This window comes from Ambystoma mexicanum, chromosome 4p (genome assembly GCF_040938575.1).
Source record: "Ambystoma mexicanum isolate Mex_15411 chromosome 4p, UKY_AmexF1_1, whole genome shotgun sequence".
Classification (NCBI taxonomy): Eukaryota; Metazoa; Chordata; class Amphibia; order Caudata; family Ambystomatidae; genus Ambystoma; species Ambystoma mexicanum.
The window spans coordinates 44,885,818-44,908,929 of record NC_090927.1 but is presented as its reverse complement, the minus strand read 5'-3'; positions in this window follow the sequence as shown (position 1 = coordinate 44,908,929).

The window sequence follows — 23,112 nt, the reverse complement described above, 5'->3', positions numbered from 1 at the left end:
GCATGTTACCGCCGCACTCCGGCACCTAAGGAGAAGACAAAAACAGCAAGGTCAGCCAAGGGAATACACAGAGGAATACCCCCCATAGACTTACCTGATTTTACCACCGGGGGTACTACTCTTCTTCACTGGTCGGCGCAGCTTCCACTGCATCCTAGCCGAACCCCGGCCCCTAAAGGTAAACAAAAGGACAGCAAGGTGAAACAAGGGACTAACAAGGGGAACCCTCCTCACCACAAAAGACTTACCTGATTTTACCGCCGGAGGCATTATTACCGAGACTCTCAGCATCTGAATAAGGGAGAACTGACCACAAAAGTGATGGGTGGAAGGATTTGAATGAATCTAAACCACTGGCAATTGCTCTGGGCAACCTTCCACACCACCGTTTTTTAGCCCGTCTGCGCCATTGCAAAAAGGGACCAGCCTGAATAAGGGAGAAAGCAACAGTTACATATGGACATTATTTTTTCGAACTGTGTTGGACAATACAAATCCTTACCAGAACATAATCGGTTGCCACGAGGAACTCTTCAGTAGGGTCAAGCTGCAACCTGCAAGAAATCGGACAAGAGTGAAAGTCAGGCATTTGAACTCTTACGAACTACATACTTACAGCATCTTGCCGGGAATATCCGAGTCAATATTGTCCTGGAACTCACCAATTCCTTCGAGCCAGTGAAGTAACTGGTTATCTACGCGCCCTTGCGCTCAATGCAGGATGGAGAGCTCATCTTTTCAAATCATCAGGTGAGAGGGGACATCCAAGGTGATCAGTGGGGAGAACAGCGGGGTGGGGGGATTTACACTCAACTCCACGGGTGGTTAATTCCCTTTCTCCATTTGCAGAAGAATATTCCTACGGGCCAAGCAAACGAAGCTAGGTGGGCCAGTCCAGTCCGTCATCTCGGCCCTACGCGTCACATTGGTGGAGGTTGCAGCAGTCCAGTCCAGATCGACGCCTCTGTGGGAGCCAGGTGACCGTAACACATGCCAGATGATAAAAATGTCATCTATATACCTTTTCCAACATATAAATTTGTTACGAAATTCTGGGTTGTTAAGAATATGTATCTCTTCATAGTGTGACATGAAGAGATTAGCCAGCGATGGGGCGAATTTGGCACCCATGGCCACACATATTTGTTGCAAATAGTACACTTGGTTAAAGCGACAAGCATTGTTTGATAGGGCAAACCTAAGAAAAGCCTTGATCATTTGGATATGGTGATAATGTGACACAGACGAATTACGAAAAACGTAGTCTACTGCCTGAATGGCTAGGTCATGTTTAATGTTGGAGTAAAGTGCCGTGACATCCAACGTTGCCAGATGAAAATCTGGTTGCCAAACAATATCTTGTAAGAGTTGAAGAACGTGAGTACTGTCTCTGAGGTATGTGCTTATTTGTAGAACATAAGGTTGAAATATTTGGTCAAGATCTTGGGACTCATCACGACTTTGGCGGTAACCCTTAAATCCGGCGGTAGCGCTATTACCGCCGGATTTAAGGGTCAGCCAAATCAGGACTTCGTGGATTTCGCCCCAGCTCTGAGCTGGGGTGAAATCCGCCGAAAATTCGCGCTCATACCGCCGGCGGGAAATCTGCCGGCGGTATTAGCGCGAAATTTCCCCATTGAGCTGAATGGGCTCAATGGGGAATGGGGATTAACATTACCGCCGAACTCGTGATCCGGCGCTATTAGCGCCAGGGAGTTCGGCAGTAGGGCAGATACCCACCCTAGGGCAGATTACCCACCCTATCCCACTCATAATGGGTCTGACTTCTGGTAATTCAGTGAAATGTTTGTGAATTTTAGGTAAAAATTATAGGGTGGGCATTGTGGGGTGTGTAATTGAAAGAAAAGATTTCTCATCATCTGTTAGATGGCCAGAAGTATGCCACTCATTGATAAGAGATTGTAAGTCTTGTACAATTTGTTTGGTTGGATTCTTGGTGAGTTTAGTGTAGCTCCCTGGTGTATCTAAATGCTTGGTCCCCATTTTGATGTAGTGTTCAGTATTGAGGATGACAATATTACCACCTTTATCAGCTTCTTTGATTGTAATGCTGAAGTCTTCTTTCAATTGTTTAAGTGCTTGCAATTCCTGTGGGCCCAAGTTGTGGTAAAGAGAAATTTTAGCTGGTTGGTCCAAAATTTTGTGTATGTCTTTGGTCATAGCCGCATGAAAGGTATCTATAATGTTGTTAGCACTAAAGGTTGGGGTTCAGTCATGTTTATGTGTCTGTTCTGTACATCAAGATCAATCATCAATTGCGTCCTGTCTGGGACAGCGTCCATGGAAAGGGATAGTAGTGTCTCTATGTGTTCAATGTCTGTCATAGAGTAAGTACCGAGTGGCGGTAATGGTGGTTTAGAGACATGAGTTTTCACTTGGTTCGCAAAGAATTTTTTAAATTTCAGTTTCCTGATGAATTTAAACAAATATATTTGGAATTGGACATAATCTGTACTGTTGGTAGGTGCAAATGAAAGGGCTTTATTGAGAACCTGGATTTGCTCAGTAGTCAAAGTACGGTGAGATAGGTTCACTACTAGATTAGGGTGTTCATTTGTTCAGTTGTTTCCTTGCGTTGGCTCTTGTCAGAATGCCGGTGCGGCCAGACTCTATGTCTGGATTTACATTGGCGTTTGCCTCCCTTGTTGCCTCTAACGTGATTGTTGTTGTTTGTATATTTGATGCTATGGGATCTCGAAATCGTACTTGTTTGGTATTGTAGTTCTGTTGGCTGCCCTTTTTGTACTGTCGTATCTGTTCTAAAAAACCCTTTCCTGTAGTGGGAGTCGAAACTGGTTTGGAAATTGGTTCACTAGGAGTCTGTGTGTCTCCTTCAGAGTCTGGGTCTGAACTGATTGGGCTAGTATTTGCTGTACTGTCACGTGATTTAGACTGAACGGCATCATATTTGCTTTGGAATGTGTACACTCTGTCTTGTCTGTAATCTTGGTCATCACTAAAGTATTTACGGAATTTCCTTAATTTGATTTCGTCTTGGTACTCTCTAAGTATTTCATTCATTGTGGCAAAGTTTTTGGTTTTGGTGGTTTCTGGATTGGGCATGGCTTTAATTTCTTCTTTAAGGCCATTGATTTGAGATATGACTCTGGTGTGTTCTCGTTCAGCATGCATGATTAGTAGTTCTAACATAGTTTGTGAACTTTGGGTGAGGTTTGCTTCCCATTTGTTTGCTAAGTCTGCGTCTTCTTCATTAGTGAAATTTGGGAAAATAAGGATTCATAAGCCTCTCGGTAATTTATCATTTTCCAAGTAGTTGGTTAGGGATGCTTGCTCCCAATATTTGTTGATTTCTTTTTTTGATAATCGCTCTAATTTAATACATTTTTGTCTGAGTGTTTCAATCGAACTAAAATTGCTTCTAAAGGCATTGGCTGTACTACCACGTGGTGCAAAGAGGGCAGCTTGGTCTTGTTCTCTATTAAGTAGATAGTCTGCCATGTGTTCAAAGGATACAGGCGGCTGTCAGCAGCACTATCAAAACGAATAGTAAAGATATGTATGGAACCTAGAGGTCGTTATAGTAGGTGGCGCACTATAGTACCGCCAAAGTAATGCAGATGCAATTAGTATACTACTAGTCGGTGGGGCTGCGTCAAAAACACTTCTAATGGTACTGTTAAGACGGATTTCTGAACTCTGTCCTGGAGGCGCAGAGGTTCAGAAGGCCAGCCTAGTTTCTTGGAACAGGGTAACCTCTGGACAAGCCAGACCAATCAAGGTAGCGATCGCGGCGGTCAAGACTAGGTCTCAAGAGGGGTGAGGGTGACTGAAAGCCCGCAATGAGCACACGAAGCAAGGACACGTACAAATTACTCCAAACAGGTGTTATATCAAAAATATAAACACATTTATTACAAGGCCTTTGTAATACTGACCATAGCAAAGAATCACAATAACACTCTCGTAAACCAACACATCACAATCAAAATACAATATATATACAATACCAAAAGGTCTAACGAGTGAGACGCACGAAATATGCAGACCACCTAGATGGGGAGGAAAACAGGCAGTGCGAATATCAGTTAGACCCAGTCTGCCTTCAGAGGCACCTAACTAGAAGGAAGTCCGAGCCCTACAAAGAGTGGAGCCTTGTGCTCAAAAGTACCTGCACATGCTGGTGCCAACGGGCAAAAGGGAGTCTCTTCGAGGAAGTCAGGCAGTTCAGATCGGTGAACAAATGAAGAAGAACAAAAGCTCTGTGACTCAAGCGCAGCCTCCACTGTGGGCAAAAGCAGAGCGGGAGTACGGAAAGGGTGCTGTTTTGACACAGCGGGGAAAAGCTATGGGCTACTGCAGGTGGGCGACCAGTTCCTAGCGTTGCTACTCACCGGTCCCCGATGCAGGCAGACCCAGGCTTCTCCACGTCAGTTTCAGTGCTGGCAGGTTCAGATACGAGCAGGGGATGTCTCGTTGTCGTGTAGATTCTGCAGCAGCAGAAGTTGGAGTGAAAGATGTCCCAAACGTAATGAACCCGCACAGGTTGTTACCACAGCAGGGCAACGGAGCGGCTGTGTGTATTTCAGCCCAAAGTACACTTCTCACTTCAGACCTGGGAACGCCAAGTGTACGAATCGTGTGAGAGTGTCAAGGACTCATAATACAGCAGCAACTTGACGGCGGTTACAGAGCAAGACTCCTGGGTAGGCTGGTCAGTCAACTGGATGGCCCAGAGACACTTCCGAAGGCTTACGTGCAGGAGATGGTGAAGATGCCGAGAATAGTTGTTCCCACTATTCCAAAGGTCGAAGTAACAGTACAGGCCTTCTCGTTCGATCAGAGTTAGAAAGGGTTTCACAAAGCGACAGCAGTGCAGAGGAGCAGTCCTTCAGCGGGTCATCAGCGATTCCTCGGTCCAGCCTCGTAGTTGCAGGATACTTGGCTCCTGTATCCCTTTGTTCGTGAGAACTCAGGAGATCGACATGGTAGTGGTGTTTCCAGCCTCCTCTTATCCAGGTTTCCCTTCGCGCCAAAATGGAGGGGACCCAATAGGAGATCTGCTCACAAAACCCTCACACCATACGTGGACCTATCACGTACCACAGTGGTCCCAGTCATTCAAGACACACTAGACTCTCTGGCACCCAGGATGTGTATTGGGACCAGACATCCCAGCCCACATCCTGGAGGCTCACACCAGGCCTGTAGAAGCCCGCGAAAGCGTTCGTGTTTCGCGGGAAAGTACATGCCCAAATAAGGAAGGCCCCGGGTCGGCTCGACCTGGGGAAGGTGAAGGGGGCAAGACGGTCAGCGGACAGGACAAAGAGCCTCGGGGTCTGGCCATCTTGGAAGCCAGGCCACCCGTTCGGGCTAAATGCCAGACACGCGCTTAAACGCCAAAAGGAGCTCAAAAACACAAAGAAACGATCGCTGCCACCAGTCCCGTCCGTGATTCACTTGCACCGTTCATTAAACAATCCATGAGAGTATCTAGGGCCCAAAAATGACTAGAGACCCAATAGAGCAGTAATTTGCTTACAGTGCTCTCTTGTGCCATGTTGCGCGAAAGCTGCAACATGAGCGAAAGAACTACGGAAAACAACGTTTCCCGGTACTGACTGTCTTAAGGGCATGTCAGTATCCCCGTAAGAATGGAGCGAAAGCCCAGAGGAGTGCAGCAGGAGGCCGTGCTTCTCTGGCAAAGTCTAGATCAGGGTGTAAAACAACAGCAAAAAGTTTAGGGGTTGCCACATGGAAGGAAAATTACCTACAATTAGAAATCTTTCCTAACACTCGCCCCTCCCAGACTATGGACAGGGGGAACTAATCCACCCCTGGATGAGTTTCTTGTTCAGTTAGGTTAAACATTCTGGACAACCCATCAGCATTACTATGTTGGACACCTGGCCTATGCTCATTAGTGAAGTCGAAGCCTTGCAGACTTATGGACCACCTAAGCAACTTTGGATTCTCTCCCTTCATGTTCATTAGCCACTTTAAGGGCTTATGGTCAGTTTGCACAGTGAAGTGGGTCCCATAGAGGTAGGGCCTCAGCTTCCTTAGGGCCCACACGACAGAGAAACATTCTTTCTCTACGGTGGACCATCTGAGCTCTCTGTCCTTAAGCTGGCGACTAATAAAACCAATAGGGTGTTCCTTACCCTTCTCATCTACTTGCGATAGTACAGCTCCTATCCCAGTGTCAGAGGCGTCTGTCTGCACAACAAAAGGTCTTTGATAATCAGGGGCCCTGAGGACAGGGGCCTGGCACAAGGATTCTTTTAAGCCATTGAAGGCCTTCTCACACTCGTCAGTCCAAGTTACCTTCTTGGGTTTCTTCGGAGTGGTGAGAGCAGTCAGAGGGGCAGCTATGGTGCCATAGTCTGCCATAAAGTTCTGATAGTACCCAGTGAGTCCTAAGAAGGCTCTCACATGGGTTTGCGTAGTGGGGGTAGGCCAGTCTTGTACTGCTTGTACTTTCCTGGGTAGAGGCTGTATCCTCCCTCCACCTACTTCATGTCCACGGTAAACCACGGAGGCTTGTCCAATCTGGCATTTATTGGCCTTTATGGTCAAGTGGGCTTTCCGAAGAGCCTGTAGCACAATCCCGAGGTGTTTCACATGGTCTTCCCAGGTGGCACTGAAAACTGCTGTTTCGTCCAGATATGCGAGACAGAATTCATCCAACCCATTCAACACATGATTCACAAGCCGCTGGAAAGGGGCAGGTGCGTTCTTCAAACCGAACGGCATTACCCGGAATTGGTAGAGCCCGTCAGGAGTGGAAAACGCTTTCTTCTCCTTGGCATGTTCTGCTAAAGCTATTTGCCAATAGCCAGCAGTGAGGTCAAATGTGCTGAGGTACTTGGAGGCACCCAAGGTATCCACCAGCTCATCTGTTCGAGGCAAGGGGTGTGCATCTGTCTTGGTGACAGCATTCAGAGCCCTGTAATCCACGCAGAACCTCAATTCAGAAGTGCCTGCCTTTGGAACCAAAACCACCGGGCTGGACCAAGGACTACTAGAGGTTTCAATCACCCCAAGATCTAACATTTTGTTGACCTCTGTCTTAATGTAAGACCGTACTTTGTCCGACATTCTGTACCTCCTACTTTTGGTAGGTACGCTGTCTCCTGTGTTTATGTCATGTTTGCACCAAGGTGTCAAACCAGGGGACTGCGAGAACAGGGGGTAAACTGCCGAAGCAAACTTTTCACCTCTGCCTGCTGATCAGAAGTCAGGTGAGGGGCCACTCGGACACCCTCAACGGAGCCATCTGAAAGACCGCTTTGGAACAGGTCGGGGAGAGGTTCCGACTCCTCCTCCTCAACATCTGAAGCCAGTAGCAGTGCTGCGATTTCGACTCTTGGGACGAAAGCCTTCAGCCTATTCACATGGAACACTTTTGAAGCCTGTCCAGGCCTTCCAAGGTCCACTAAATAGTTCACCTCACCCAGGGGCTCCACCACTGTGTAAGGGCCGGACCATTTATCCTGTAAAGCTTGAGGCCTTATGGGATTCATGATCAGGACTTGCTGACCAGGTGTTAAATTGATGAGGGAAGCTTTCTGGTCATACCAATGTTTCACCAGCGCTTGTCCTGCCTTCAACTTGTCACTAGCCAGACCCATGAGAAGTACCATCCGTTTTCTGAGCCCCAACACATAGTCTACTACGTTGGTAGTGATAGGGGGAGTGGGCATCTCCCATCCCTCCTTGACTATGGCTAAGGGTCCCCGCACAGGGTGACCAAACAGAAGTTCGAAGGGGCTGAAGCCAACACCCTCCTGTGGTACCTCCCGGTAGGCAAACAGTAAGCATGGAAAAAGAAGATCCCATTTTCTTCTCTGAGGTTCTTCCAGAGCCCCAATCATGCTTTTTAACGTTCTGTTGAAACGTTCCACCAGACAATTGGTCTGGGGGTGATATGCAGAAGAGAACTTGTAGGTGACCCCACATTCCTTCTACATAGCTTGCATATACTTAGACATAAAGTTGCTGCCTCGATCCGACACAACTTCTTTAGGGAAGCCAACCCTAGTGAATATGCCAAGTAACGCTTTTGCAACTGACTTGGCAGTTACAGTTTTCAATGGGATGGCCTCAGGATACCTGGCTGCGTGGTCGACCAGCACCAGGATAAACCTGTTGCCTGAGGATGTTTGCAGGCCAAGGGGACCAACGATGTCGATCCCTACCCTTTCGAATGGTACCCCCACAACTGGGAGTGGTACCAATGGAGCTTGGATTGTCGAGCCAACCTTACCAGATAACTGGCAGGAGGCACAACTCCTGCAGTGACTTTCTACTTGCACCCCCATCTTGGGCCAGCAGAAGTGCATGGATAACCTTTGCTTGGTCCTCTTAATACCAAGGTGACCAGCAAGGGTCACTTCATGCGCCAACTGCAAGAGGAAGGGCCGTACAGCAAGGGGAACCACCAACCTCCTATGGTCTCCTTCTGTAGACTCTGTGGGCTCACTATACAGGAGTCCACCTTCCCAGTAAATCCGATGCGTCCCAGGAGGCTCACCCTCAAGCTGGGAGCAGGCCTGTCTCATTAGGCCTTCCAGAGATGGGCACTCACGTTGGCCTCGGCTGAATTCTTCCCTGTCCGGACCACCTTCTACTAACAAGTCGTTTAGTTCAGGATGGTCGTTGGGGTCAAATATTTCAGGTATCGCCGCCTCCTCGTCAGGTCCGGGCGATTGACCAACTACCTCCACCGCAGTGGTAGGTGAGTTCGGGGGAATATTTTCTTTCCCTCGCTTTAGTTTTCGTACTCCTTTAGCCTTGGGTTTCCCCTTCGGCTGGGGCAGTGCAGTGGTCTTGGCCAAGGCTGCCCGTGTTTGAGACCTTGTGCAGGGTCTGTCAGCCGTGTCTCCCACGAGCCCTAAAGCTCAGAGATCGTTGCCTAACAAGACCTTTCCCGGGACGTTTCTCTGAATGCTCACTCGAATCCTGACAGCTGTACCATTTAAAGTAAGATTTACAGGTATCACGGGAAACATGCGAGGTGGGCCGTCAGCCAACTTCGTGGGCATCAGAGTAGCTCTGGCAACTTCCTCTGAGTCTACCAAGGTAGAATCCACTGCAGTTCGACTGCACCCACTATCCCTAAGAGCTGGAGTGTCTACTCCATTGATCAGCACACTGTCCTTAAAGTAGTGCTTGGTGTTATCCGGAATCCTAGCATACGCCTCAGCGACTTTCGGCTCCCAGGAACCCAGGGAAACTAAAACTACCTCTGCCTCTATTCTGCTGGGAAATGAGTTGGAGGAGAAGGATGCTCCTGTAATCTCTTCTTCCTCGTAGGAGGAGAAGGCCAGATTAGCGGAGTGGACCCCGAAAGGTTTAACCTTACACCGGGGATCCCCCTTCACGTGGTCAGTTGCTCCACAAGCAAAACAAGATCCATTGGGTCTGTGTACATAGGGAGGCTTATTGTAACCAGAGTTCTGTTTTGGAGGCTGACCTCCACTACCCTGTGAGTTCTCTTGTGTCTTACCCTTATTTTTATTTTTGTGGCCCTTTTGAGAAGAAGATTTATCAGTTTCTCCACCCTCCTTATCTTTGGACTTTTTCCCTTCCTCCTGCTTACCAGGAGGAGTTTTGTCCTTATGGGACACTCGATGTGACACCCATAAGTCTGCTGCAATGGCCAGCTTCTTAGGATCTATCTCCTTCGATTCGGCCAAATGCTGCTTAAGCTCCGGGGAAGAAGATGCAAAAATGTGTTCCAGCATGACAAGACTTATCATGCCTTCAAAGGTAGAAACCTTATACCCTTCGACCCAGCCAGTCAAGTTTTTTAAAGATTCAGTGACATAAGATACCCAAGTACCACCTTCTTTTTTCTTATACTCTCTGAAACGTTTTAAATATTGGGCAGGAGTCTTTCCAAACTTTAAAATGAGAGTTTGCTTTAATATTGCGAAATCCGCTCGCTCAGTCTTCGACATTTCCATAATGGTACTACAGCCAGAATGGGGCAGTCTGCTGAGTAACCAGGCAATCTTATCAGCATTGTCAACTTGTTGAACTTCACATGCATACTAAAACGTATTCAGCCAGTCCATAATGTCATTCCGTTCGTCATACACACTGAGCAGATCTTTTGGAAACCGTGGATGAGAGGAGGCCCCAGACCCATGTCCAGGACCCTTGGACCCATTTGCAACCTGAAGCTTGGCCAGTTCCAACTGGTGATCCCTGTCTTTTTGTTTTTTGGCCTGTTCGATTTTCAGTTTGGCCATGTTAAATTCACGCTCCTTCTGCCTAAACAGCAGCTCTTGCTTCTTGAATTCAAGCATGGCCTCCCCATCAGAAGTGGCAGAGGAAACATTAGACATCCCGTCCTCCCTGTCCTCATGGTCGCTGGAGGCCAGTGCGGCGGCAGAACCGTCGGTTCTGCCAGTGAGAGCAGCCCCACCACCTTCCGCACTGTCCTCAGAAGTGATAGCGTTAAGCTGCGCTTCTTGCCACGCCATGATTCTTTGGATCATTTCCATTTTCGTACCTTGAGAGGAAACACCTCTCTCAGCACACATCTTTTTCAACGTTTCTGATTTGGAAGCATTTAAAGTTAACAAGGTATTTGTTTCCATACTGTTCGATAGGACTATGGCCTTTTAAAAGTTATGCTATGACAATTCACTAGGTGTCCTGTTAGAAATAACTCGAAATGCCTTCGCTTGTGCGCAACACTGGATACCTTCAGTCGTATCCCACCGCTGTACACCAATTTGTTAAGACGGATTTCTGAACTCTGTCCTGGAGGCGCAGAGGTTCAGAAGACCAGCCTAGTTTCTTGGAACAGGGTAACCTCTGGACAAGCCTGACCAATCAAAGTAGCGATCGCGGCGGTCAAGACTAGATCTCAAGAGGGGTGAGGGTGACTGAAAGCCCGCAATGAGCACACGAAGCAAGGACACGTACAAATTACTCCAAACAGGTGTTATATCAAAAATATAAACACCTTTATTACAAGGCCTTTGTAATACTGACCATAGCAAAGAATCACAATAACACTCTCGTAAACCAACACATCACAATCAAAATACAATATATATACAATACCAAAAGGTCTAACGAGTGAGATGCAACGAAATATGCAGACCACCTAGATGGGGAGGAAAACAGGCAGTGCGAATATCAGTTAGACCCAGTCCGCCTTCAGAGGCACCTAACTAGAAGCAAGTCGGAGCCCTACGAAGAGTGGAGCCTTGTGCTCAAAAGTACCTGCACACGCTGGTGCCAACGGGCAAAAGGGAGTCTCTTCGAGGAAGTCAGGCAGTTCAGATCGGTGAACAAATGAAGAAGAACAAAAACTCAGTGACTCAAGCGCAGCCTCCACTGTGGGCAGAAGCAGAGCGCGAGTACGGAAAGGGTGCTGTTTTGACACAGCGGGGAAAAGCTATGGGCTACTGCAGGTGTGCGACGAGTTCCTAGTGTTGCTACTCACCGGTCCCCGATGCAGGCAGACCCAGGCTTCTCCACGTCAGTTTCAGTGCTGGCAGGTTCAGATACGAGCAGGGGACGTCTCGTCGTGGTGTAGATTCCGCAGCAGTAGAAGTTGGAGTGAAAGATGTCCCAAACGTAATGAACCTGCACAGGTTGTTACCACAGCAGGGCAACGGAGCAGCTGTGTGTATTTCAGCCCAAAGTACACTTCTCACTTCAGACCTGGGAACGCCAAGTGTACGAATCGTGTGAGAGTGTCAAGGACTCGTAATACAGCAGCAACCTGACGGCAGTTACAGAGCAAGACTCCTGGGTAGGCTGGTCAGTCAACTGGATGGCCCAGAGACACTTCCGAAGGCTTACGTGCAGGAAATGGTGAAGATGCCGAGAATAGTTGTTCCCACTATTCCAAAGGTCAAAGTACCAGTACAGGCCTTCTCGTTCGATCAGAGGTAGAAAGGGTTTCACAAAGCGACAGCAGTGCAGAGGAGCAGTCCTTCAGCGGGTCACCAGCGATTCCTCGGTCCAGCCTCGTAGTTGCAGGATACTTGGCTCCTGTATCCCTTTGTTCGTGAGAACTCAGGAGATCGACATGGTAGTGGTGTTTCCAGCCTCCTCTTATCCAGGTTTCCCTTCGCGCCAAAATGGAGGGGACCCAATAGGAGATCTGCTCCCAAAACCCTCACACCATACGTGGACCTATCACGGACCACGGTGGTCCCAGGCATTCAAGACACACTAGACTCTCTGGCACTCTCTGGCACCCAGGATGCGTATTGGGACCAGACATCCCAGCCCACATCCTGGAGGCTCACACCAGGCCTGTAGAAGCCCGCGAAAGCGTTAGTGTTTCGCAGGAAAGTACATGCCCAAATAAGGAAAGCCCCGGGTCGGCTCGACCTGGGGAAGGTGAAGGGGGCAAGACGGTCAGCGGACAGGACAAAGAGCCTCGGGGTCTGGCCATCTTGGAAGCCAGGCCACCCTTTTGGGCTAAACGCGAGACACGTGCTTGAACGCCAAAAGGAGCTCAAAAACACAAAGAAACGATCGCTGCCACCAGTCCCGTCCATGATTCACTTGCACCGTTCGTTAGCAATCCATGAGAGTATCTAGGGCCCAAAAATGACTAGAGACCCAAGAGAGCAGTAATTTGCTTGCAGTGCTCTCTTGTGCCATGTTGCGCGAAAGCTGCAACATGAGCGAAAGAACTACGGAAAACAACGTTTCCCGGTACTGACTGTCTTAAGGGAATGTCAGTATCCCCGTAAGAATGGAGCGAAAGCCCAGAGGAGTGTGGCAGGAGGCCGTGCTTCTCTGGCAAAGTCTAGATCAGGGTGTAAAACAACAGCAAAAAGTTTAGGGGTTGCCACATGGAAGGAAAATAACCTACAATTAGAAATCTTTCCTAACAGGTACTCCCTAGAAAGTACCAGGAGGGGTGCGACAACACTCACTGCGTCCCTGAGGCAGGCCATTGAGGCAAGCACAACGTGACTATGCAAGGAAGTGTCTGCTCTGAGGCAGGTCCTCTCCCGCATAGCGGATTCCTTGGAGGCTGAGCATCCGGCCCCCAGACTGGAGCATGCGGCCACCCCTTCATCATCCAGCTCCACTCAAACCTGCCCCCTTCGCAGGTCAGCGTGCACCTTGCGGCGATCAGACATGCCGCCATCAGGTGCAGGAAGTGGATGAATGTAGATGGGGCAGCCTGATTAAGGCAATAGACGCAGACACATGAAGCATTTGCTTGGACACCATGTGTGTGGGAGTTGTGGGGGGAGGAAGGAGAGGTTGTGTGGGGGAGTTGTGGGGGGAGTGGGAGAGGGGAGAGGGTGTGTGGGGGACTTTTGGGGGGAGGGGGAGAGGGTGTGTGAGGTGAAGGGTTTGAGCACTTAATACTATTGAACAGTTTAATATACCCGTTGTGTAGCAGAAAAATACTTGAGTGGACATTCCTTATTGAATATGTGTCATTTATTGCTATACAGTGCATAGTGTCCATGTACTCCCACACCCAGTGCCCTCTGTCCCACTTTCATGTCACCCTATGCACCCATGTGTCTTAGAAATATTGTCCAATCACAGACTGGCACACAGCACATCCCTCCTGTGCATCGGCAACGCGATGATGTGCGCCCACATCTACTTCCCCTTCATCATCACCTGGTGGTTGCAGTTCAATGTCAGGGGGTAAGGGCACGTTCCGTCGGATACACATGTTGTGAAGCATGACACATGCCATGATGATCTTGGCCACCTTCTCATACCTGTAGAGGAGTGCCCCACCCGACCAGCTAAGGCAGCGAAAACATGCCTTCAACAGGCCAAAGGTCTGCTCGATGACCACATGGGTACGGGTATGGGAACGATTGTAGTCCTCCTCGTGCCTGTTCTGCGGGTTTCGGATAGGGGTGAGGAGCCACGGCTTCAAGGGATAGCCACTATCACCTGCATGTGAGAAAAAAAAGGTATGTGTTAGTCGATTCTTGATGGACAGCTGTACTCATCACACATGCCTGCAGATATTTGTTGGTCACATGCACATGTCCCTGGTTGTATGCACTCATCTTTCATTCCCTCAATGTGTGCTGTGCCATGCTCTTATGGTGTGGATTGCATCTTCAAGATGAGACACGGGGTACACTGCCTTGATGTTGCTCATGCATAGTAGACGCATACCGCTGTGTTTGTGATATATATGTGATGTGTAGTGTTCTGTATGATTTTCTAACTGGCAGCGTTGGCAGTAGTCTCTCCATTATTTGACTTTCAGCGCTGATTATTCACATGGTGACATGCTGCACTACTGTGGTGGTGACCCTGTGCAAGCAGTGGATTCCCTTGGTGGTTTTCTTTAGTGCACTCTCATGGATGCTTGTCCTCTGCAGTGATTTGCTGCAGACATTTACATAGTGAATACTCACAGCATGTTGCTGGATTGTGTTACGGAGGGTGAGGTCCGATGATGGGTGGTGCACGTGTTGTGGTATGTGGGGTGGTTTTAAGTTTGGCATGTTGTGATAGGTGTGCAGCTTAATTAATTGCTATAGAAATTGGTTGTCATGTTCTGTTTGGGATGCTTTGGGGCACAGTGTTTTGGGATGTGCACATCGTGCTGTCACCACAACAATGACACCATGGTGGTGTGTACATCTATCCCCCCATTTCACTGCCATGTGCCTGTCATGCAATTTACCAAGCAGCCAGGCACGTCGTCTTGCATGTCGCTCCATGTAGCGTGGTAGCGTGGAGTTCCGCAGGACCATTGAGTCATGAGTTGATGCGGGAAATCGGGCACAACAATGTGTGATGATCTTGCTGGCGTCACATACCATCTGCACATTGATGGAGTGGTATAGCTTGCAATTGCCGTACACCACCTCCATGGCATGTGGGACCACCAACTCCACGTGGGTGCAGTCGAGGGCACCAATACAATTTGGCATGCCTGCCAATGCATGGAAGCCAACTTTTGTATCAAAGATCTCCTGGGGAGTCCGTGGTAGGGATATGTAGTCCCTTGTGTGCTTCAGGAGGGCATCTAGCACTTGGTTCAGCATGCGAGAAAATAAGGGTTGTAATATGCCATGCATGTGCCCCACTGTGTGCTGGTAGGTGCCTGTGGCCAGGAAGTGGAGCACCAACATGACCTTCAGTAGAGGGGGGATGGCGGTGCGTATTTCAATGAGGCTGACAATGGCGTTGTGTATCATGTCCACAATGGTGGTGATGGTGTCCCGGTCCAGACGGTACAGGGTGTGGATCTGCTCAGGGGTTGGGTTGAATGGACTGGCTCTGATGCGAGGGATTGGGGGCTGCCTGCGTGGTACCACTGGCTGCACTGGTGGGGCTTGCTCGGCCTGTCTCACCCTCCTTCTCCTCCTGCATCTCCTGTGGTGCCTGATGTTGTTGTTGTTTTTGCTGGTGTAGCAATGCAAGCATGTCCTCCAGCCCCAGTATTGCGACTACTAGTTGTAACGCTCACCTGATTCTCGCAGAGGCGCCGGTCTTGACTGGGCGACTACCGTATCTTCAAAGGTGATGTGCAGCACCCGGTTGGCTCTTTGGGCTGGACCTCTGTGCCCTGTATGCCTGACGTGCAGAGAAGATGTCTGCAGATAGAAAATACGGGGTTAATGAACTGGGGTTATTGGGGTGTCCCTATCTCTTTCCTCTTCTCCTCTCCTGTAGACCCCCACAGGTTAACGCTCTCACCTTAGGTAAGTGAATGCCGAGCTCTCCATCTGCCTCGGGGCAGGGTGCTGTAACCAGTTTCTTCACTGGATAGGTAGCGCAGGCCTCTTGACTTCAGAGGACTGCTGTCCGTCGTTTACTGCACGAACGGTAAGTTTCGAGTAACTCAAATGTCTTTAAAGTCTTTAATAATGATGTCTCTTGTTTTGCAGGGTTCCGACGATGGCGGATGACGGGCTGAAGTGAGTTGAAGATGGAGCCCGTGTGATGAATAGAAGCGCCTGGAAGCACGTAAGTAAGCGCTTGTTGCCAGCTTCACGATGCGCTCTAACTGTCTTTTATTTTGCAGGTACAAGTTCGGAGCGGCTGCAGGGTGCCGGGATACCCACTGGGTTAGATGTGGAAAGGAGTAATGGCATGTGAGTATTAAAGTTCCCCAATGTCTTTAAACGCACCTTGTTTTGTCTTTCAGATGCGGGATGCAGCGCCGACGGCCTCCGGAGCGTGCGAAGAGTTGGTAAGCTTTTGTCTTTCAGATGCCGGAATGCAGTGTGAAGACCTCCGGAGCGCACGAAGAGTAGGTAAGCCTTTGCCTTTCAGATGCCGGAATGCAGTGTGAAGACCTCCGGAGCGCACGAAGAGTAGGTAAGCCTTTGCCTTTCAGATGCCGGAATGCTAACCTGTTCTTTCTTGTCTTTATAGGAGTTGCTGAAGACTGGATTCAGGATGGTAAGCCTTTTTCCTTAGGCCCAGGACCGGATGCAGAAGACACGATGAGCGTTCTGCTGCAGAGGGTGCAGAATAACGCAAAGCAAGATTCATCCACCGGGTGTGGTTTAAATAGCCTCCTGTAGTGCTTAGGTGCCTCCTTCCACAGCCACGCCTAAGTAAGAAAAGAGTTCCTGGTAAGAAAAGAGTTCCTGCCTTCCAGAAGAGTTCCAGTGTTCTGAATCTAGGGAGTGGCTCCAGCCCCACCCAACAGGAAAAGTAGTTCCAAACAGAAGAGGATCAGAGACTCAACTGGCAGGCAAGTAAGCAGCATGGTCTGCTGCAGGTAAGTCCACCCAAGCATTATGAGCCCGGCGCTTCCAGCGCTGGGACTGGGCATATTTATGAGCCTGGTGCCACTGGCGCCAGGACTGGGTCCAAAAGGTCCCAATTGGGACTGGTTGGCACTCGGAACCTGGGTTATGGATCTGCTTCCAAGGGAGTTGGGAAAACCCTGACCTCCTGGAAGCAGAGACCATGACACTAGTGGAATAATTTTAGTGTGGGAAGGGGTGTGGTGTGTGGGTGTGCTCCTTTTGTGCTCATCCAGACTCCATTGCCTCCACCTGTGCTGATTGTGTGCACCTGTGGCAGTTGGGAACACTGCACATAGCAGTTTACGGGTGGTTCGGGATGCCGGTATTGCCGGCATGCCGGTATCCAGTATTAGCGCCTTCATGATGCCGGTATTTGCATGTACGCCTGACTTGTGATGTCCTCCTGTTAGCGGGATACCGGCATTGCCGGCCTGAAGGGCCGCGTGCCCGCGCCCATGCCGCTATTAGCGACAACGTTATTAGCGGTGCCTCTAATACCAGGTTCTTGAGTCGGAATAGCCCGGAGCGGTATGCAGTTTTTCCATTACCTCCAACCTCGTAATGACCCCCCATGATTCATCCCTACCTTAGTCAGGCAGGTGTCTTCAACTGCCCCTACCCTTAAACCCAGCCCAAGCAATTCCTCAGCATTTCGCTGCAATAGGTCGGTTGCAGTTTTCTTTGAAAACCTCAATATTGCCCAGTTTGTTGGGCTATCAGCCCTTGGCAGCAGTACTTGTGCCAAATCATTGGATGAAATTAACAAAAACCATGGTATCCTAGCCCAAATTTGAAAAAGCATAGATCTATTCAGAAAGGGGCTTTCGTCCGATGTATGTATTTCATCCAATCTAACCAGTCACTCTGAAATCTGTTTACTGTCCCCTTTAGACTTATGGATATTTATTTTGTTATCACACACATCCTTCGGCTCTCTGCACACCGAGAGCTTCAAACCTGCTCTTAACAATACATGGGCATTATCACAAAGTATATATATTATTATATATATATTTGGGCAGAATAACTTGGGCTATATCATTTGAAGTTATCAGGGATAACCATGGCATTTTAGCCCATAGACCCAACAATGTGGAACCATTTAGAAATTAAGTCACGTCCCTAGGAATTAATTAGTCCAATCTGAGCATGAGTCCAAGGTCCATCAGGTCGGCCATAGAAGGTGCCTGGGTTTTATCCAGATCGTTGGTCATATGCACGTCAATAGTCTTACTCGATTGTACCAATGGAAAGACTGGTACTCTCTTTGCCTGAGCCCCAGTGTCCCCAATACTGAGTTGTGGTTGTGAATTATGTATCCAATTATACTGGTCTGTCTCTTTATTCCCACTTGTTCCACCATCGAGGGCAGACCATTTGGAGACCACCTCACACCTTGTATCAGGTCCCACAACATGTGGTAGAATTCTGTGGCTATTACGGACAGACCCACCTGTGGATACCTTTTTAGATTGATATTACTGGGTCTTTAACAGGCGTCTCACTAACTTATGTGATTCTTGGTGTATCACCATATTAGTGTCTTGGAAATGGACCCATTTATCCATGGGGCCGTTTAACTTGACCGTTCTAACTGACCCATCCTGGTGCTTCCTTGATATTATACGAGGCCCGCTACCTATGCCTAGACCAACCACCTGACCATCTTTCTGGGTTGTCTGGAAGTTAACCCTCTGCTGAGGTAATTTCCCAATGGTTGGGCTGGATGTCTCCCTCATCAAAGATATTTCCGCACAAAGGGCATCGATCGCATCTCCCTCAGACACTGCTGCTATATTCACAGAGTCTTCCAAACCCCATGTAGAATTCAGCGTATCTGAGATTATAACCGCCCCCGATGCCCCAGGTAGTCCAACCCGTGAACGATCATACCCCTGGGTTTCTATATGAGTGGTGGAGGTGCCACTTACCTCAGACTTCTTATTACTTTTACTCGAGTTATAGGGTTTAATGGATTCAAAATTGTCCCTCCCAACGGTATCACTGTGACAAATCAGCTTGCTTGTTAAAGAGTACAATTTCTGTTGATCTGTTGCCATCACTGAACTCAACCAGAACAAAGCTTCAACCTTCTCTGAAAGGGCTTCAATCATCGCCAATATAACATTATCATCAGAGAAGGAAGTTCTGCCCCTGATACGGTCTCCAATGATGTCTTGACGCCAGAGGGTTCAATATGTATTTCAAGATCAGGGGTAACTGATAAGTCAGTGACTTGGGTATCACTGACCTGCCGGCCCACACCCATAGAATTTCTTCTGACATTAGCGCACAGTGCTAATGAAGACCCATTATTATCAAGAGAACCATCAAAGCCCAATGATTGGTCCTCCCCCACAATGTTTACATCAGTACCGTGAGACTGTAGCAGGAACTGGGTATTATGGCTATCAATATTAGATTGTACTATGGCCAGTGAATCTAATTTCCCAGTTTCGACCCCTAAAAAGTAACCTGAGATTTTCATCTGCTGAGCCATAAGTTTAAGATTTACCACATTAGATTACTTTCCTTTTTTTCCTCTGATACCGTCCCACTTATTTTTAATTGCCAACCCAGTACTCCGGGTCCGTGTGTCATTGCCTGGGCAGGCACTTAGCAAACCAGTTCTCTTTGTATTTCTCAATTTCATGATCACACTCGTATATAACCAATAGATGTGGTGTAAAATGTATGGTATGAAAAGGAACAACTAGATATTTATAACTATATATATATATATTACACAGCCACGGTTGTTATGGTTAAGTTGCTGTTTCCATAGGAAGAGCACTTTTTGGGCGGCTTATAACTTCGCTCCCCCTGGACAAATCCACACCAAAATGTGCAAAAAAAAGTATATGGCTCACTCTGAATTTTATTGCAAAGTTTGGTGATGTTTGGTTCAGGCGGGGAAAAGTTATAGGGGGGGTCCCAAAACGCCTTTTTTTCACATAAACCGAATGGGGGAAAAAGTTTGCGCACGACTACAGCCCGAACCGCTGGACGGATTTTCACCAAATTTGCGGCAGGAGCTTGGTCCCGAAAGCGTGCTTTTGTAAATTTGGTGCCAATCCATCCAGTAGTTTTCTTTAAAACGACCAAAAAGTATGTCTCAAAAAATTTGTGATATCTATGTCCGCTCTGTGGACAAGATACCGATTGGCTGATCCGTAGCGTCATGTCCACGGACATGTGACGCGTTCACTGATTGGATGTTGAACAGAGAGAAGTGCGTCAGATTGTTTTGCTGCCCCGCCATCTTTAATTCGTGTTTTGGTGTACGCGGACATCGCCACTAACACATATAAAAAAACACACCATTGCACTTGTTAAACTTATCAACTACTGTCGCTGAAGTTGAGGGTTAATGAGGCTGGGGTGGGATGTGGCAGCGGGAAGTCAAAAAGTGTTTTTTTCTTGTCACAAAAATCATACGGTAAATTGGAAGTTGCTGCTCAATATAGAGTCCGTTAAGTAGAGGCGCAGAATTACTGTGTCTGTGTTACAATGTATTTAAAGTACTATTGCACTCAGACTGGCGTCCTACAGTCTGAATTCTGAGGCAGCCACCTGCACTGTTTGATGAAAACAGCGGGTCTGCAAGTGTATGCCAGTAGCAGTTCTCATGAATGCATTGCGACATGTTGTTGCAAAGTCAGAATGTATTTGCAGTCTGAGTGAAGGTAATTTGCTTTGCTTTCTTGGTTGCGAGCTCAGTAGGCCCACGCATCTCTCTAAAGCCATAAGGGTCAATTGTTTTTTGACCTTGAGCGAAAGGGAAAATTCAGTAAGAATGCAGGGAGTGAAAGTTTGCAAAAAATACTGTTTGATAAGGTTATGTATTCAAAACGGTTGTACAGCACATGTAATATCAGTTCAAGAAGATTCTTTGGGGCAAGTACATTGCTGTCTGCGTTTCACGCACACATTGGAGACTGTGAATATCATTGTAAGTTTACTTTTGCCGACTCTACACCGGAACGAGATTTACGTTTTTATTACCAGAACATTAATTTTGGCAATGTAATTGACGTACTATCTTTCTGTGTAGTTGTCATTTTTTTCTGGTTATGGAGAGTGTACATTCTCGGCATTTGTAGGCTATCACTAGATACACCCATGTTCAACGCTAATATTTCTTTAGAATGTCATGTATGACTACATCGATTTGTGTATTAGTTTCCAAGTTCTTTTTGTCTTTTTTGAAATTGTTTGCTAAAGGTTGGGTATTGATACCTATTTTCTGTTACGTTTTTCAAACAGCTACATCCTGCCGTACTGTGATTGCCATGGATTCCACATGCCAAGTGATGGTTTCTTTGCTTGCTAGATGCACGTACTCGTGACCGCCTGCCTAACCGTCACTGTATTGTGGGACGACCGCCCAGAACCCCTTTGTCCGTACGCTGCAGTGGCCATTAGAAGTAACATAAAGGGCCTCATTACACGGACGGCGGTAACCATGGCGCTATTAGCGCCATGGTTGCCGCCGTTATTTTACCAATCCCGCCATGGTGAATGGCGAAATTACTGCCCCATTCCAAAGTTGGTGGGGGCGGTAATTCCCCATTCACCATGGCCCTTCCCCATTCCCATTTGAGCCCCCATAGGGCTCAACGGGAATGGGGAAGGAGCAAATAATGGTACCGCTATTAGCGGTACCGTTATTTGCTCTGAAGTCCCTCAGCGGGTCCCGTACTTAACGTGTGGTCTGACCACATGTTAAGGACGGGACCCACTGAGGGACCTCGTAGTATGGCGCTAAGGGAATACCGGCACCGGTGCCCTTACCGGTGCCGGTATTCCCTTAGCGCCATCCGTGTAATGAGGCCCAACATCTTTTATGGTGGTCTAGGCCGAAGGTCATGGCGACGTCTTGCAAATCACTGTGCGACCGAAGCGGTGGCTTTATCGAAAATGAATACTTTGTGTATGAGAAAAGAACAACGTGTGCCTCACGATTAACATTTTCGATGACAACCGAAAGAAACAAAGTTACTATTTGATTGAAAATGGGAATAGTCCGATGGTTTTGGACAGTTTATTGTGAAATAAAAATACTTTACAAATTCAAAAATGTTACTGTTTTCTTTTAAAAAACAATTTATTATTTGAAAATCTGACGTGCTATGTTGTACGTCGCTGTGTGTTCATTTTCAGGTTCTGCATCACGGCACGTAGGTGCTTATGGGCGCATTTGGCTACGCTGGCGAGGAACGTCATCCAAAAAAGGTGCAGAATATCATTAAGGTTGGTTATGTGACGAGATGTGGAAGTGTTTTCGTATTACACAAGTGACGTAATGCAGTTAAAAAACATAGCGGAATACGTTTACTGACTGAGGGATAGGCTGCAGCCATGGTGAGTGGGCAAAATGTCGGGGTCATGGTATAAGGTCATGATCCGCGCAATGTGGCTACTGGCCATGACCAGAAGGGAGAAAAGATAGGATTACAGTGGCCATATCCACCTGGGACTGGCTTTGTGGTAAAGATGTTGCACATAACGATACATTTGAACGGGAATAAAAATGTGCTCATGGCAATATGGTCACACAGTTTCCTTTTTGCTTTTTGCAGGCTGCAATGGAAAGCGACCAAGGGCTCTGTATGCAACACCCGCCTTCCCTTTCTATGGTGGCCATCTTGGAAAAGGATTTTATTTCTTAAAGCGGGAAAAAGACAAAAAAATCATCTTTTTTAATACCACGGGTTACTGCTTTGGAAATGTACATTGCAAATGGCTTTCATCCCCCATTTTAGGAGTGGAAGGGGGGGGGTAATGATCCAGAGACCTCGTTATGCACTCTCGCTTCGATTGCCCTAATAACTTGGTCTGCTGGCCCTTTATCCACTGTTCCAGTCCCTGGAACGGAGGATGAACACTACAATATTCCCATTAGCATAACAGAAACTGCAAATGGAACTGTTGGAAAATCTTATTGCGTCTATGTACTTTACTGCAAAATATAAAGCAGATGCAGTGTATGCGTTTTTTTTTTTACTTCAATTTTGTGACTGTGAATGGTGGATCATAAAGGAACATTTATTTTGTGTATGTATGGCTTTTGTTTGGGAGGATAGCTAAGAACGAAAGTTGCGGACGGAACTGAGGAAAGAGGCAGCAAACAGTAATATGGAGGGGAAGGTGGACGGGGGAAAATGTAGTGGGTGTGTTATTTGTGAGCTAGGGGCAGTGCTTCTCCTGCTCTTTCATCACAGCACCAGTGGTGTTTCTTAGGGAGGAGGGATGTCTTTAGCTGATGTCGTTTTAAGATGAATAGCAGTTTTGTTAAAAGTATGTGCTGTGTACTACGTACGAATAGCTGTTGGAGTTGTGCACGGAAAATGTTGGCAGTTGCAAGTTCACACAGCAGTACAAAATG